Source organism: Myiozetetes cayanensis, unplaced genomic scaffold (genome assembly GCF_022539395.1).
Source record: "Myiozetetes cayanensis isolate MyiCay16 unplaced genomic scaffold, myiCay2020 scf5-8, whole genome shotgun sequence".
Taxonomy (NCBI): Eukaryota; Metazoa; Chordata; class Aves; order Passeriformes; family Tyrannidae; genus Myiozetetes; species Myiozetetes cayanensis.
This window is the reverse complement of record NW_026087742.1, coordinates 10,818,294-10,835,270: the sequence shown is the minus strand read 5'-3', so window position 1 is coordinate 10,835,270 and position 16,977 is coordinate 10,818,294. Positions and strand designations below refer to the sequence as shown.

Below are 16,977 nucleotides of genomic sequence, written 5' to 3'. Positions count from 1 at the left end.
TGTAATAAACACAATCAAAAAAAGCAGGTATGCTTTTGCCGGAGCAAATACACTGCACATTTTAATTTTTCAAGAGGAAATGTAATATGCCGCAGATAAAGGAATAACAAAGCAAAAAGAAACAAAGTACAAACATAACGATTCTCAAAGGTTAATGGTTACACCACAGGCATATTGTCACTGATCACATTTTTACTACCTATAGCTAGCAGATAATTTCTTTTTTTCCCCCACCCAAAGAAGGTAGGACTATTATGTGTTGACTTTTGTGTGCATTTTTACTTGTCCTATCTAGAAGTGCAAATCTTGAAAATTAGCATTGTAGAGCCAAAAAAAGGAAGAAAAATAACTGGCAAAATATTGGAACACAAAAGTTATTGCAGAGAGACAGAAATTCATTACTTTCATACTCTGTCAAACTTATAATAATATGCACTTAGAAAGAAAAGCAAAATCTTATTTTAAATGGCATTTGCTAAAGCTACGCTAACAAAAGGATTTGTGGCCCTGTCACGAAAAAACATTGACCCTTGACCTTTTTTCAGTTTAGAGAAGGAGAATAGCCAGAATCTTGTATATCAAACAAATGTTTGTTCTATATAAACGTGGTCCCAGTTTTCTTAGTTTGCTGAAAAAATGAATTAAAAAAAAAAAAAAAGACAATATAAAAAGAAAAGAAGAAGAAACTGCCCCAAACGAAAGGCTCGATTCAGAAACTCTGCAAGGCTGCTTCTAAACAGTCATGTGACTTTTTTTTTCCTAACAGCCATGTGCTCGCGTATCATTTTACTCTGAAATAACTCTGCGGATTTCAGCTCAACCTGCCTTTGCTTATAATGCATGACATAGCCTGTGAGGGAGCCTGAGAACCGTCCCTCTTCAAAAGCAAGGTTCCCATGCTTGGCCTGTAACCATGGAAGCAGATGCCTTTTTTTGCTTACCCCTGCTTACCTCTTTGCAGCCACGAGCTGCTCCCTATTGTTAAAAGGGGTACGCCTTGATTTTTCTTCGTCGTGACTGAACTTGCCTCTTCTTCAAAGGGCACGATGCTGCAGGTCATTGGTCTAGACTGTTTGCACGGTCCAGAGAACAGCCTTGATGTAACCCTTGCTCCGTCTGTGCCACACCACCAGCCGTGCGACTGCAGACTGTAGGGGGACATCGGAGATCTGTATTTGAAAAGAAGTCCGTCCGATTTTGCCATTGTGCCTTTTCAGTCATCGATCGAATGAATATCGAACCTTCTGTCGTTGCATGTGTGAAATAGATAGCTTAGCAAGCACTTTTGTGCCCAAACCTGTGCAGTGGGCCAAACTCTCTTCCTTTATTCACAAGTATTATTGGTTTTTTTGTAGTATAGTAATTTCTTCGGAACTTTAATAACAGTGTCCTAATGTTAGACCAGCCTCACAACAGAATCTCTTTGTTGTAATCTGCTTGATTTAGCACTTAATTTTTTTTTTTTTTTAAAGGTGCTTTCTCTTTTAGTCATTCCCAGTTGAACATCAGCCCTCTTAAAGTGCAAGGGAGGCTGATTCTGAATTGGTATGAATAGCCCAGAATCATTTCAAAACAAGATACCGACTGGAGGTTTGCTGCCATAAGGCTTTAAAAATAACACGGGGGGTGGGGGGGGAAGGAAAAGTGAACTTGGGAAGCTTCCAAGATAAATTCAAAAAGTAAAAAATCCAACAAATATGGCTTTTTTGTTGTTGTTGTTGTTAAATAGAATAAAATAGACAGTGTTAAGAAAATATAGATATTGTAATAGATAAAATAACCTGACAGTGGTGGCTAAAATCCTAAAAGAATCTTCTTTTTTTTTTTCCCCTTGATACAGAAAGACAAATAATTCAGAAAATTAACATCTGGTAACATGGGAGCTTGAAAGCACTTTTTGCTCTTCTGTACTGTTTCACAAACCTTTTTGATATTCACTGGTCAGTTTATTTTTTTAATATGCATTTAATTAAAAAAACGATACAGACAAATGTCGACACCATTGCAAGATAATGAAAATCACGCTAAACCACTGAGAAAATGTAGCTGAAGTGTTCAGTCGAAGAGTTCAACAGAACTCTAGGAATTTCAGGGGAGAGTGAAGATGAAGATGCTCTAACACCTTCAAATAAAAAAAAAACCCACCAGAATTGTAGCTAACGTGGAAAATGATACATTCTTGAAGTCAGTCGGTAAGCAAGTTTTTACTCTTCTTTTAACAGAATGGCAAACTCTCTGATCACTGCCTGTCAAAAAAACAATAATCTAGTGAAACCCATCAGCACCTACTCATTGTAAAATGTGCCTGCCTCTACTCTGTCCTAATAAAATCCGGATTGCATCAAAAAGGGTTTATATATTCTTCAGGGTGTTGCTTACCCAGCGTTGCCTGTATATGACATCAGTATATATATTTTTGAGATACCACTATCTCATACTTCAAGGCATACCTATTTTCTCTAATTGCCGCAGGCAAAGGGGAGGTGCACTAAAGAATAAAGAAGGTTATTGTGACAGATGAAACATAATTCACAATGAGTACTCTTTTCATCCAGCCCTAAGTAGCAGAGGATTACTCCAAGCTGAATTTTAGGGGAGTATGTATGATCTGATTTAATAATACGAGGACAGGCCACAAGCTGAAAGGCAATATAAACCAATTATGCTTTTGCTGATTGTTTGCGGGGTTTTGTTGTTGGGGTTTCCCCCCCACTCCTTCTCTTTTCTGGAAATAGAAGAAATGTTAACGTGAAGAGGGTCTGAAGAAACATGGGGAAAAGTAAGAAATGCGGAGAAATAAAAGTTGGGATTTTTTGGAATGGATATTGACAAATGCTTATTCTATATTTCTGCTTCATGACACTTAAATGAAATAAGATCATGCCTTTTCTTCAGTATTAATGCGCTGTGGAAGTAGGTAAACTAATTTTGATACACTTACTGAACTTGTCTTGCTTCCGAGAAATTAATACTTGAGTCTTCTAAAAGTGCTGTGTGATGTCAAGTTTAGATGTAGATAACTGTGATAGTAAAATAACTTTGTGCTGTGTACATTGCTTTTCTGAGTCACTATTTTAATATTTAAACAGTAAGTGAGTAAGCTTGCATGAGCAGTTTGTATGTTTGTTTCCTTATAGCGTGCTTTGGAAAATAATTGCTTAGCACAAACTACTGTATTACATTCTGAAAGGGTTCATCTTTTTAAACTTTCAGTTTTCATATAACAACTATTTTTTTTAATGATCTAAAATTGAATTCAGAATGCTTGGCCATGTGTAGCTAGTTAAACTGCAAAAACTGCTAAGGTGCTTGGCAAAAAAAAAACCAAAACAAAACAACATCTCATTTTGTCTATCGAAATGTTAATTTAGACTAATTACTTTTTAAAGTAATAGGTAACTTTTTAAAATTCCATTTTAATGTAGTTGTATTTATCACTGATCTTCTCAAAGAACAATTCTAAAAATTTTGTATAATTTAGAATGCAAAATAAAACTATTTTGAGATACATATTCTTGTATTTTTCTAGTCTTTATCTTGTCTGAAAAATCACAGACAAAAAACTCAAACAACCATAAGTTATATGTTTGCTTTCATAAATTTTGGATTTTTTAATTACACAAAAAACTACTTAGCAGGCAGAGATAATAAAACTGTGCTTCTAATTGAAAATGAATTATTACTAGGGGTTAGTTTATAACTTTCAGATTTTGGACTGAAATATAAAATAAAGAGTAATTGGAACAGACTTTCTATTATTCAAGTGCTGCTATATATCAGACCAGTTAAGACAATCCAACAACTTAAGATCAAATGTTCCATAAACAAAAAATAGCAAGGAAACGGCATAAAAATCAGCATGTGAAATTATTATTACATTTTCTAAACCGGAAAAGAACAATGAAATTTTGTCTCTCTAGTGGTTGTTACTGAACTATTCTCTTACATAATATGATTTCATGCCATTCTTAAAAGCAAACATAAACCCAATATTAAGTATTCCATAAACACCATAAGCAATTAGGTGTGTTTTGGTGGATGAGCAGGCTGCATTAAGCACAGCTCTATATTTTAAAGAAAGAATGAGCAGTCAGAAAACGCACAGAGTACAAAAAAAACTGCTAGAGTGAAAGCATACATTTTAATATTTTAGTTCGCAAAGGGAGCAGCAGCCAAAAGACCCTTCTAACCACCTGACAAACAGCAACAAACAACAGCTCTCGAGTCAAAATATTTATTAGGGTGTCATGTCAATGTACAGCCTAACATATGTGCCAAGGAGAAATTATTCTATTATCTTCAGCTGAGTGAAGCAGTAACAATGAACGTACAGATTTATAAATATATATAGAACTGAGAATGTTCTTTCAAATCATACAACCATTTAACTTTCATTGATAATTTAAAAAAATATGTTAAAAAGTGTAAGGTACAAGTTACATTAATTCCTGTGACAATTTTTATCCAAATGTTTTTGTTGCCATGTCACACTGCACTTGCAATCCATCTTAAAGTTTCTTAGCAAGAAATATACACTTTAGCATTTGTTTAAGGAGTCAAATGGCATTCTAGCTACCCTGAATGACATTAATTTAAGCAATATATCTTCTGCTATAAACTTTTAAACAACGTATATTTTTAGGGGCATTCATATCGGTAGACTGGTTTTGGTCTCTTTAAAATTAGTTTGAATTAAAATTTACTATTGGCATACATAAAACTTTCAGCAAAAGTGCAGAGGAAAGTTGCCTTTAGAAAAGTAGGGAAAAGAAAGCATGTCAGATGATGCCTGCATACAACAAAAGAATCTCTTAAGATGAACAGTGTTTTAATACTGAATCAAACGGTGAGCACGCATGTAATTTACAAATCTAAAACTATGTAGTATTACACATTATTTAATTCTTTTCTGTAAAACTTACATCAGGCTGACTCATATAAAATTCACCACATCATTTTTAATAGCCAATTTTGAGGGTTTTTTAAAAGAGAAAAGGCGGGGGAAAAGAGCTCGTCATGTCCCTTGCAAACAGCTTTGATTTTAACCAAATCTAAGTGTGCAGGAATCGTTGTCTCATCCTGTACCCTATAAATTTTTAAAAACCTGCAACTGAAATTAAGATTTGTAATATTTTGGGAGCTACAAAGAATACAGCATCTCAGGAGATGACACTGGGAATGTAAGAAATCACAGACTTTGATTCTATACGACAAGCTGGATAGGAGTCAAAGCTGCCACATGTGGTGTGAAAAAATGCCACCCCGGTGTGAACAAAGGGTTTAAAATGGAGTCAAGAAGCGTGCAAGCTCAATGTCTAAGCTTTTCCTGTGAATTGTACTGCCACAACCTGCAGGATATCAAGTGGGCTGGGAAGAATAGAGTGCCTTTGGAAGCTACAATGGAGTAGCGGTGGCCGTCGGTGCGTTAGGGTTTCTATTGTTTTGGTCTTCTTGTTTGCATGTCCTGACAATGTGCTGCTCTACTTCAGCGAGAAATTAAACTCTAAGCACCAAAAATAAAGTCACAAAATTCACCGAGAAACTGATGAATGCAGTAACTCTGATCTTGCTTATTGTAGTCCTAGTTTACAGCTCAATGAGAGAATTTACCAGCCGGATTGTTCATTTTACTGGGCCCTGAACCACAGTCGCACACACGTAAAAAAAGAAAAAAAAAGAATAATAAATGCTGTTCATAAAAATCTCTATGGCCTTTTACCGAGATAATAATTGTAATAATATAAATATTTGGGGGGGGGATTCATTCAAATAGAAAGAATGTTGCACCTTATTTCAATCAACAGCTCTCCTCCTTTTATTACAACATAGAGCTATTAATCTGCATATTCAGTTCAGAAAACACTATCTTCTGGAAATAATCTATGCAAGTGCACGCAGTAGCAACCCAAAAGTGTATGGGTCACATGCTCGCAAAGATGCTGTGCTAACACTGTTCAACAGTGTTAAAACAGTACTAAAAATCATAAATATTCTGCCTAGGTAAAGGAAAATGCTGTATAGTCAAGGTAAAAGGAAAAATAAGAAAGAAAATGGTTAAATACATTTTCCCAAGACATGTAAACAGCAAAAAGTACAAGTTTCACAAAGAGAAAATGCATTACATTTATCAGAACTCCTAAACAAAATCAATTAAAATCCAAGGAAGCACACCCACAAAACCCAATAAACAGTAGATTTTCTAAGAATTGAAGAAACCTTCTTATTTCCTATATTACATTTACATGTTTTCTTAAGGATTAGGTCAAAAGCCACTGATTTTTAGTTTATGAATGCAGGTCAAGACAAGAACATTTTTCTATTTACTCTGTGTAACTCTGTATAGAAATCAATCCGTTACTTTCATTACAACCACACAATCAATTCCATTTAAAGTACAACGCAACAGCCAAGTCCAAGGACAATATGGATCGCTGAAAATCCTTCATAGTATCTACAGAATTTATTCAGTTTGACTGGGATGATTTTTCTTCTCATTAGTATTCACCAAGCTTTCACAAACAAACTTATCCTGGCTTCACCTGTTTTTAGCTCAAAGCAGAAAGCAAAACAAAGCCAAACACTAATTTACTGACACCAGCACTGCTGTGTAAGTATTGCTTTTCAGTAAATAACTCAAATCATCTATTAAAGAACAAATTTTATGGAGGAGAGTGCCTAAGTCACACTGAGTCACGAATATTTCTGCAACTGCAATGACAGGAATACATGCCAGATAAACTGTATGACATACACACATGTAGACACATATGATGAATGTAGATGATGTATTTAAGCAGTCTGTCTTAGATGACTGTATTTTATCACCTTACAAATACTTTTAAATATGCCCCTCTCATTTTTCTCTCCCTCATAATGCTTTTCTGAGGTTCCCAAGGGACACAAAGCTGAGGTATTTAAAAATTGTAAAATATTATAAATGTCTTTCCCTACGTACACAAAGAATTTGTTATGATCATTCGAACAGATGCAATTTAGCCTTTTTTATGAATCTTTTAAATGTTCATAATCACTTTAACATTCCTAGTTCAACATATTAAAATCTAGGCATAATATCAGATTTTAAAATTGAAAAAGTCCAAACGGTACTTTTATTTACAATATGTTTATTCAGGTTTATTTTGGTGATTTGCTTTTATTCCCAGTCTATTTTCTCAACTCATTTTCTCCTGCATCTTAGTATTTGTAGGGGTTTGTTAAATATTATTTTTTCCTTCTGCCTGCCTGAAACGTAAGCCTGTTAAATGAATATTGCTGCAAAAATAACATAATAGATTGAATAGTGTTCTGTTCAGAGATTTCTGCACAATAAAGCTGCCTGTGATTTTCAAATAAAAACCTTATCTCGAATATTTGTAGCATTTGTTCCTTATTTGTTCTTTTATTGATCACTTTGTTCAGCTACATGTCTCCCTTCCCAACAAGATATCAGAGAAAATGAAAAATGAATCTTGGAATATTGCTCCAGAACGCGCAGTCAGGTGTCTGGTGACAATGCAGAGGCTGTGTTTCCACATCCACAGTTTCCCCAGCTTCGATAATTTGAGATGGCACTGATGTGTAATCTCTGGGTGTTTTTAGGGTGCCATCTCCTTCTTTAATCCAACGTATGTTTTTAAGTTGCTACTAAATTGTTGTTCCTGCCAAGTGGTCATCCAGTTAGCAGCATGCTCTCTTGGGTCACAAGACAGCACGCACACATGTACATACATACATGTACAGATGGGAATGTGTGTATTCTGGCTTGTTATTCCAGCTGAGCCTCAAGCTCGGGTTCTCATCAACCAGTTAAATTTCCCTCTGCCAAACCTCACTGCATGTATTTCAGTCAAAAAGAAAACTGCATAATGTCAGATTTCTTGCTCACATATAACAGCTTGCAAATAGACAAAGGGTTCACAGCACTGTGAGAAGCTGTCCTGACAGACTAGCATTTATCCCCACTGCAAACCTTAAACAAGCACACAGAAACATCGTTTTCCTCTTGTTCAGCTGCATTTACTACTGCTTCTCTCCCCTGGCTTCCACCAGCTCATTTTCCCCCACCTCCTGAACCTGTTCGTTTTCTCTCTCCTGCCTGCCTGCCTGCAGCGGCGCTGAAGAATCCCCCAAAAGCAGCCCCGCGCATCCCCATCCCAGGGGTACCCTGAGCTTGTGAACGGGGCACAGGAGCGAACAGGTTAATTCCATACGGGCAGGAACAGGCATGACTAAGGCTTCGAGAACACGAAGCTGGACTGCTTGGAAAGATTGCATTAAATGTTAAGACGTAGTATCTGCAAGTGAGATAGCAGGGATACTGTTGAGAGAGAAAATCCGCTTTCCCAGAATACCCTCCGTCTATTCAGACATTAAACAGCTGAAACGTGGGCGCCGCAGAGGTTAAGCTTGGCAGCCGAGAGCAGGACACTGAGCTGCTCGGCAGCCCTCGCCTCTCCCTCTGGCTGCTTCACCAGCCCGGGGAGCCGCGACACCAATTTCACCAGCAATCTGCCCCCAGGGGCTATTTTAAGACTGTACCAGACCCATCTGCAAAGCTGGCCCCAGAGAGCCGGCTCAGGTCTGTCTGAAATGCTGCAGATTGGCTACGTAATCCAGTTCAGAGCCCGCAAATAAGGGATCCAGGCTGGATCCTCGCTGCTGCATGAATTTTGGTGGCAGCAGAACAGCCAAAATTGTGGGATACTAGTACAACAAGAGAATTTATTGGGAAACAGTAAAGCCCACTTTTTAGAGGAGAGTTACCTTTCTTTGCAGCAGGAAAACATACCTTTATTTGTTATTAGAAGGAAACAATTCCAAACTTTCCTGACTCAACCGTGCAAATTAACAAGGTTTTCCCGTGGCTAAAATGCACACTGGACCAGGTCGGTAACCTCCTCCAAAATTAGCTCCTCCCTCTCACCGAAGGACATTAGTTACGGCAGCCCCTCCTGCCATCTGCCAAAGCCTGCTGGATCTGCGTGAGCCTCGCAGGCCAGTCAAGGTGAAAAGAACCAAGTGGACAACAGGCAGAGTAACAGGAGGGGAAAACACAGCCTGACAGACCATCTCCAGGATTGAAACCTTCCCCAAAACAGCTGCTTTAGAGCAGCTGCCCATGGCTGAAGCTGTCATTGTGGTATGAACAAACATCAGGACGCCGCTCACCTCAAGAGTTTGGGAGCTATGCTATTCCCCTTTGCCTGTCCATGAAAATGATGCCTGGAAAAAGCAGTCAGGAAAAATACTGGAACAGGAAACCATCGTCACCCTCTTCTTCTACAGCCCTTGCTGAGCATTTACTACCACACGGAGTAATAAAGGCAGCTCAGTTTTCCCTATGCGCAAGTGCTGGAGGTTATCACTGGCACAAGGGCCAAAATTATTATGATTTCATGACACAATATGTTAAATTCACCCTTCTCAACAGTTCAACGGGAACAGCACTGGTGCAAGCACACACTCCACCCATTAACCGTCCCGTGGTGCTCAAAATTGAGAGGCCAAGTGTAACATGAGAATACTCTTTGCTTCGAAAGAACTTTTCACTGCCTTTCTTAATTTGTAAATCTCCTTCTGTGGGTTTATTTTAGTACCTCGATTCTATTTGAACATAACTTATTATGATTTAATTTCCTCTTTTCTTTTTTTTAAGCAGAGGATGGAAAAGAAAAATAAATCTCTCATGCTCTCAGCATATAACAGTTGATATAATAGACTGAAATGGTTCCTTCTAATCACTTGGGGATTTTTAAGTGCATTTTATTGACAAGATAAGCCATTATGAGTCCTTCAGACTTGTTATGGTTTATCATATCAAGGCTTATGATTTTAAGTAATATTCCTAATATGCATTCACGGCATCCACTCCAACAGCTTCTTTAATCTCAATTAAATACCATTAAAGATATGTATGGTACCTATGTAGAAGTGGCACTAGAAAAGTATTTATATGAGCTAGTGATCAAATAATGTCAGACTGGCTCAATTAACCTTCCACCTCATCCCATACCCAGAAGTCTTATTGCTCACTACAAGTTCATATGCAAAGGTAACATTATTCAGTGGAATTATGGCAGACAAAATTTTCTGGTGGTTGTTTTTTTTTTCCTAAGAATTTGAAGGAAAGAAAGAAAGTTAGTCAATAATATGAGATCCCTTCTGCCAGTCTCCAGCAGCTGCCTCAGCAGAACTTGAAACTTCTTGATACATCCCATCAAAATGGACGTTATCCCTAGTGTCTAGGACAACATTTGTTCTCAAAAAGAAGTAAAAATGAATGATAAAGGTCACCTGAGAGAGCAAAACTCTGACTGCACAGAGCACAACCATGCAGCTCTCCTGAATGGCCACGTAATTCAACAGTGTCTTCCCCAACCTGTGCTGCAGATTTATTGTCTGCCCCTTTATGCTTTTTGCACTTCAGACTACTCTGTTTCCCCATTTCATCTTCCTTTAATCTTTACATTCTGACTTCTCCACAGACCTAGGGCCCCTGCCCTTAGGAAAAGAAGGTGAAAAACAGCAAAAAGAGAAGTGTGCAAGACAGAAGAGAGGCAGTCAAAATGGGTATGGCTGCCAAACTGCCTAGACCTTCCATGAGCAAAAGGCAGTGACTCCTGCACTAAGAGCAGCAAGAGAGAAAGTTGTTAGAAGGTTATAAACCACTTAGAACCTAAGTGTTATGAATTTATGGCAATAGTCCTGCCTTTGAAATGAAAAGGTGCAGCTACTTTAGGAGGCTGAACTGGAGCCAAGGACAAAGCAGGACCCACCAAAACACAGTACAAAAAAGGAATGGGTAGCCTGGCAAAGCAGGCACAAGATTTGGCCTCAGAACAGATACTGAAACAACCAAAGGTATAGTAGGTTGCCAGTGGCCCATCTTGCCATCTGGTGCTTTGCCACAGAGACCAAGGGCAAAAACCTTGGGAGGGGGTATAAAAACAGACCAAAAAGTGTTCTCCAAATTCAAAAGAAACTGGGAGCTGTCACCTTGCACAGAAGCTAGACAGTATTAATCAGCTAATTCTGTATCGTCTTGCCGCTACAAGTAGAAGCACTTGGCACGCTTACCTCTAATTTAAGGAGGCAAATTATGTATAAATAAAAGATTAAGAGCACATGTGTCATTTAACTAGTTATACCAACAGCTGAAACAAAGATATTCATGTCGTAAAACTACAGGATGTAGATCCAAATTGTACTCATAGTTACAGTCAGAAAGATGCACAACCCTCTAATCACTTTATGCAAAAATGGAAGTTTTTCACTGCTGTGAGAAGTTGGCCCACTACTGGTATTACCCTCAGTACAGAATGCAGTGGTTCTCCCATAATGGATTTGAAGTTTATGATGCACTCTCAGAACCATTTCAATAAAACCAAAGGCTATCAAATGATTTCATAATCAATTAACACTATAGCTTAATTCCCAGTCTGCTACATCCTTCAGTGCTGCTTTGCCACATAATTGACATCTAATTTGCCATACCATAAAAACAGCCTTGTTTATTCTCATTCCATTACCAGTAACTAGCTCATTATTCTAATGCACTTTGAAGCATTTTAAAAATAAATGTGAAAGAAAATTCCACTCCATTCTATGTCCATTAGTTATCCTTCCAGGTTAAAGACCATGTTGTAATCATTATAGCCCTTTCTTTTTATTCATACCAAGTAACTTCTTTGTAGCAGAATACAGTCCATATTTTAGGAAAGGTCACTGTGGTAAGACAACAAAGCACATATCAACAGGCAGCAAGACTAATACATACATACCAATCCTCAAACAAGTAAATATTTTTAATTTTATAACTTCCTGCTTTATTTTCATAGCCCAACATGATAGAAACAGTCCAAAAGTCCCTTCCAAGAAATAATTTTATGGCATCATACCCTTAACATCAATAACTTTATTAAAATACTCCAGAACAAAACTAGTAGCATAAGTACATGTGTGCAACTGGAACCTCACCAAAAAAAGAGTTTATAGCAGCCATAAAACTACCCTTCTCTGACCTCTACCATATTCAACAATTAAAAAGTGTGCCTCTGTGGTAAAGAGACATTTCTGTTTAGCTGTAAATTCATGGATATCTAAACACTATTACTACAAAGATGTTCAAGTCCACTTTACTTTTGTATTTGCCAAAAAAAAAGCCATGTAGCACAGGTCAATGATCAATGACTTACCTAAGCAGGTAAAACATTGATCAAACAACTACAAATTTCTCCTCTACTACTTACGGAAGCAATGGGAGATGGAATTATTGAAAATAATTTACTGCCCACTTAAAGTCAGAAAAGATATGCTCTTGAGTCCCCTAAACAGAGCAGCTGCAGTGCAGTTTCTGGTTGTGTATTTCTACATTCATTCAGCCAACTCTGAATTCAGACAGAATCCACAAAGATAAAGTCACTTCCCAGAACCCTGGGCCTTTTAACTACTGTCCCGATCTCATCTAGTCACATGCTATTTCCTTAGATTGTCAAAGACAGAATTATACAGTTACTATTCATGTAATACTCTGTCATTTAGTATTTACTTTCCAGAATGATTTGCTTTCCTAAAGATACATTACTGCTCTTTGATTATATACAGCCACTTCAAAACTCCATGCAAGTGGGGAATTTTATTTTTTTTAGGAAACGAATTAATAATACTCATGTGATTAAAGTCAGTGATAAGGTATTACATTCCTGGACCAGAAATATTAAATTATATTATAGCTTGCTAATCTAGGGAACTCCTATCCTCACCTTTTTTTCATTCATGATTTTTGGACTTAAACTGTGAGTCAAGATCCATTTCATACATAAAATTAATCAAGAAAAGAGGAATAGTCAACAAAAGGAGCAACATGGATCAACATCGATGAAACTCAGATTTAAATTTGCCTTACCAGGGGTCCAGAGCTCTGATATCCACGTCATTTGGAGCACCTGATGATAGCATTTGTATTCTCATGCCACTATCAACCTTCTGGGAACATCCATGAATTTTATTTCATCACTATACAGAACTCAAAACTCCCCTTTTCTCGAGAAGTCAAATAAAGTTTTTGAGTCTGACTGCTACAGATCAAGCATTCTGAAAGAGATTATTCATCCATCATTTTACATTTAAATATAACTAGTTTGGGATTTTCTGGTTTGGGAAGAAAGAAGGACAGTCATCAATTAGGTATGACCATTCAAAGTATATAAAGAAGATAAAGAGGAGGGAAGGCCTAACGAGACAGAATCTTGGTACCTGCAATGATGGAAATTAATTGACCCAAGCTCTCCTTTATGTGGAAATGCTCAACAGAACCTCTGTCACCCCTGTAGCATCACCAGTGTAAATTTTACTGTTAAACAGACTTCAAGTATTTCTTTAATTTGAGGAAATTAGTATATTCTCATATACATAAAGAAACAAACTGAGGACTGCTTTTCTGAGTTTTGCTTATTAATTTTTTGCCTCTGTGTAAAACAGAATTAGGTGTAGATAACATACAAATGTGAAATAGTATTATGATAATGACCACAAATATTGACTGTGATCCTATAAACACATATTTGTATCCAAAATCATCCATTTGTCCACCAGTCCAGGATATTTGAAAGAAACGTAATGTACATAGTCTGAACCACATGTAAGTTGAGGGAGCACAAAGAACTAGTAGTTTCATTTCATGCTTTCTTTTCTTTGAAAAGGCACAGTCCCTAGAACTATGGTATGCTTTCCAGGTTTCCTTAGAAGCATTTAGAATATGCTTAAGAGATAGTACAGGACTAAAATGGGAGGTTTCCAGTAGTAAGTGCCTTCATGTGGCATGAGCAGGAAAACCAGGGGATCAGACCCAGCTAACATGTGTTAAAGGTAGGTCCTGCTTGAAGGAAAGGTTGTTGATATTGTCTGCCTGGACTTTAGGAAGGCCTTTGGCACCATTTCCCAAAGGGTTCTCAGGGAGAACCTGGCTGCTCATGGCTTGGGCAGGTGGACTGTTCACTTGCTGGAGAGAGTGGTGGTGAGTGGACTTAAATCCAGCTGGCAACCCTTCACAAGTGGCTCAGTACTGGGGTCAGTCATGCTTAATATCTTTATCAATGATATGGACGAGGGGACCAAGTACACTCTCAGTCAGTTTTCAGATGACACCAAGTTGGGTGGGAGTGTTGATCTGCTGGAGGGCAGGAAGGCTCTGCAGAGGTTCAGGCTGGATCCAGGGGCTGAGAAAAATGGTATGAGGTTCAACAAGGCCAAGTGCCAGGTCCTGCTCTTGAGTCACAACAACCCCAGGCAAGGCTACAGGCTGGGGGAAGAGTAGCTGGAAAGATGCTTGATAGAAATGGACCTGGGGGTGCTGGTTGACAGCAGCTGAACATGATCCAGTGTGTGCCCAGATGGGCAAGAATGCCAAAGGCATCCTGGCCTGTATCAGAAATGGTGTGGCCAGCAGGACCAGGGCAGTGATTATGCCCCTGTACTTCTCCCAGGTAACAAGCAGTAAGATACAAGGAAATGGCCTCTATATTGCACCAGGGAAAGTTTAGATATTAGGGAACATTTCTTAATGGAAAGGGTTGTCAAGCATTGGAACAAGCTGCCCAGGAAAGTGGTGGAGCCACCATCCCTGGATGTATTTAAAAGACATGGCACTGAGGAACACAGTTTAGTGGTGGACTTGGCAGTGCTGGCCTAATGCTTGATCTCAATGATATTAAAGGTCTTTTCCAACCTAAAGGTGTCTATGAGTTTATGATAATATATTTGGCTAACTAGCTTAGCAGTTTGACAGCATCTTAGTCTTAAAAGCAACTTAAATCTCTACTCTCAGCAATTTCAAGAAAAGTGTTCCAATTACAAGCTGAATATTAAAAACACAACCTCTTTTTCTTTTTAATTCCCGTAAGATGATCTTAGATTCCTTGGATTTTGCTTGTAGCCTAGCCAAACAGAAAAGCAGGAAAAGTAAAAGGTCATTCTTTTTTTTTTCCTCTACAACTATGAAACTAGCAAGAATAATTTATTTAATTGTAGGAAGATTACACTATCCTGGAAACAAACTCTTCAAAACATAGTCTGAATTTTGGGTAAGAAAACCAATGAAGTCGAGCATGCCCAAACATCATTACAACTGCACAAGCTTCTTACCAGTTTACCAACAGGCTACCTAGCACAGTGACAGAACCCAGGCCAGAGTAGCAGAAAATTAAATTAAACAGGAAAAAAAAAATCATCCCTCTCTCATCTCCTCCTCAGAGAAGCCTCCAACTAAACATCTTGTTCTTGACAAAAACTAGGAAACAGCTTTATTTTCCTTCCAGCACTTATCCCCAAATTCCTGTCCATAGACAATACTCCTTCCTTTGAGCAGGACTTGGTGAGGTTCCAGTTGCCCTTCTGTTGGCTGCATATTGTCTATACTCTGATATAGTAGATATAGAAGAGACTGCATCACTGCAGTTCTTGTGTGCCTTATGGTGGGGAAGTCATGAACTTGTTTAGGAGACAGCAGTGCTGTCGGGAAAATGAAATGCAATCCTCTTGAGCAAAAGCCATTAAGGTTACCCACACTTTTATTCTAAAGTATCTGCTTTTCTGTGAGTTGGGCAGTCACAAAAGGCATGCAAAAAACTTCCTGGTAATTTTGGACACCTCTTGAGAGCCAAGTAATATTATTCTTCAACCCACAAAGTTACCCCACGCTCCTAAGGGACTGATGTTACACAGTGCGAGAGAATGTAGCACCACAAGAAAGATTAAGTACCAAGAAGCAAGCGGGGTTCATGCAAGAACATCGTGTAATGTTCTGTAAAGACTGCTATGAATTCAGAAAAAGTCATTTACAAGTTCCCTTGTCTGGAAGAAAATTAAAGGAATAATTGGTCTTTCTCCAACAGGATGAATAAGCCTTCATCTCTTTGCTTCCTTCAAGAACAAATAAGATGTTTGCTGGCCAGGGAAAGGTTTAAATTTTTTTCTGTGCTTTTAAAAATTTTTTATTATTATTATTTCTGGTCCCTCTAAAAGTGATTTCAGTATATATAATCACTAGTCAGTTGACCACTGACTACACTTAAAAACAATGCTGAAAGGATTGCCTTACAAAACTGAAATCCAGAAATTCTTTCCTTCTGGGAAGCATACAAGATACTGATGATTAGAAACCTTCCTGAACTGCACAGAATCACAGAATCATTTAGGTTAGAAAAGACCTCTGAGGTCATCAAGTCCAACCTTTGATCACCACCAGGTCAACTAGACCATGGCACTAAGTGCCATGTGCAGTCATTTCTTGAACACCTCCAGGGACAGTGACTCCACCACCTCCCTGGGCAGCCCATTCCAATGTTTACAATGCATTCTGTGAAGTCATTCTTCCTGATGACCAACCTGAACCTCCTCTGACACAGCCTGAGGCTGTTCTCTTGTCCTGTCACTACTTGCCTTGGAGAAGAGACCGCAAACTGAAAAGAGCCTCGAGTGCTTCCATATTATAAAAGAAATACAGGTAATGATGCATATTCTGGGCAAGTAATCTTCAATTTTTTTCCCTTCAAGCAAAATAATGAACCCTCACAAGAAAATTCTCACCCATTTTAGTAGAAACTAGACTTTATTTATCTATAAAAATAAATACCTTTATCTCATTTTCAGATTCACTGTCAGCATCTGACATTTCCTGGGAAGATGCAAATCAGATTTTAGATTCCCTAGGGCTAGAAGAGGGCTGCCATCAAAAGCGAGAACCTAAGGAAGTCTATCCTGCCTTTTAAAAGGGAGATGTTTACTATAGAATGAGGCACTGGCACAGGTTTCACAGAGAAGTTGTGGATGCCCCATCCCTGGAAGCGTTCAAGGCCAGGTTGGACAGCATTTTGAACAGCCTGCTCTAGTGGAAGGTGTCACTGCCCACTGTTGGGGGATTGGAACTAGATGATCTTTAAGGTCCCAACACAAACTATTCTGACTCTATGATGATTCTAC

General features: G+C 38.2%; 1 long non-coding RNA gene across 6 annotated transcripts in view; it reads right to left on the bottom strand.

Moving 5' to 3' along the window:
* Positions 1–16,977, bottom strand: part of LOC126648605 (uncharacterized) — a 292,288-nt gene that overhangs the window by 146,129 nt on the left and 129,182 nt on the right. The window contains exon 5 of one of the 6 annotated variants that reach the window (XR_007630844.1): positions 952–1,148. The exons of the other annotated variants lie outside the window; for them this stretch is intronic. This is a non-coding gene — a long non-coding RNA (uncharacterized LOC126648605). The remainder of the gene's footprint in view (positions 1–951; positions 1,149–16,977) is intronic. 6 annotated transcript variants of the gene reach the window in all.